Source organism: Chanodichthys erythropterus, chromosome 6 (assembly GCF_024489055.1).
Source record: "Chanodichthys erythropterus isolate Z2021 chromosome 6, ASM2448905v1, whole genome shotgun sequence".
Classification (NCBI taxonomy): Eukaryota; Metazoa; Chordata; class Actinopteri; order Cypriniformes; family Xenocyprididae; genus Chanodichthys; species Chanodichthys erythropterus.
Window position 1 is genome coordinate 11,646,597 of NC_090226.1, and position 1,632 is coordinate 11,648,228.

Consider the following 1,632-nt stretch of genomic DNA (forward strand, 5'->3'; position numbering starts at 1 on the left):
TACAATGCTTAATAAAAGTCTTTATTCTTTTAGAATAATTCTCTTTGCGTGTGTGTGTGTGTGTTTTTAAGAGTTGATGGCTTGTAATCTCAAACTTTTTTACTACACAGGTTGAATTTTTCATGATTTTACAGTGTTACAGTCAAGCTTTGCAGCAGCATGTGGATGTTTTCAGCCCCCTGCTGGAGAATAAACTGTCAAGTCATGTTCTTTAGTAATAGACTTTCATTTTTGTTACTTTTTGAAAACAGCAATGTTCTATAAATTGAGAACGTTTTCTAGAATATATAAATATTTTGCTAAATATTTGTTAATGGCCTATTTTTTGCATTCTATGTGACAAGCACTTTTTTAACTGTTAGTTTCATCTTCCTCTTTTTGTGGCTTTGGCAGACTTGAGAACCATAAAAAGATGTGACATTTAGCACAATGATTGGCAGAAAGTCTGAACACTACTGGTGGCTAAATCTCAGACCATCTAGCACCACCAAGAGGTCAAATGTGCACTTACCTTTCCAGTTGTAACTGAACTTGAGTGAAATGTGACTGACTCAATTTGGTTTTCATTTTCACCCAACTCAATTTTCTGGTATATATTATTATTATTAAATATATTTTTTCAATCTTATCCTAGAACATTAATTTGATCTTCCCTGAATTTTCACTGGAGCAGTTTGGGACAGGACCTACTGGTCAGAGAGAAAAAATATTTTGCTTATACAATTATAGTCACTGGTCAAAATAGAATGACATCAATTTTCTGATTTTTTTTTTTTCTTTTCTTTTCTTTTTCAATTATGTATTTTACTAACACTTCTGTGTATTAAGACAAAACTTGCATCATTGTCATTGCGACCATGCTCTGAGTGTACCTGAGCAAAATGTTTGAATATTCTTAGGACATTTGATTAATTTGTCATGAGTCTCCTCAGATTCCCATTTTGTCTTCATAGGCCATATGGCTTGGTAGATATTGTTTTGTTTTTTGATTTTTTTTAAAAGAGTGCCAGTATATAGCAGAAACAATTCCATGGTGAGTAAACAGGATATATCGCTGCTATATATTTGGCTATGTATGTGTGTGTGTATGTATATATATGTATATGTATATATATGTATATATATGTATATGTATATATATATATATATATATATATATATATATATATATATATATATATATATATATAAATACACATATACATATAATAACTTTGTATGCAAGTAGCACTCTCTCTATATAGTGCTGTTTGCATACAGTTTTTATATACACACACATTATATATTATGATCATAATTTATTCCTTGTCTCACTTTAGCTTTTATTTAAAAATTGTATTAAATTTGCATTAATTTCACATATAATATATAGGAAAATTATATACATACATTAATTATATATTTGCACAATTCCCTGTCACTTTTTCGTTATTAAAAAAAAAAAAACTACGTTTCACAACTTAACTCGTAATTTTCCTCACTCGCTTTTAGTTTGCACTGTGCCATTTATCTATCTATAGTCGAAAATAATAACCTTGTCAAAATTTAAAGTAACCCTCTGTTCTTTTAATCCTCTCACGTCTATGCCATAACTGCATGAGACCTTATTAACGTATCACAGACTCTGCTGCA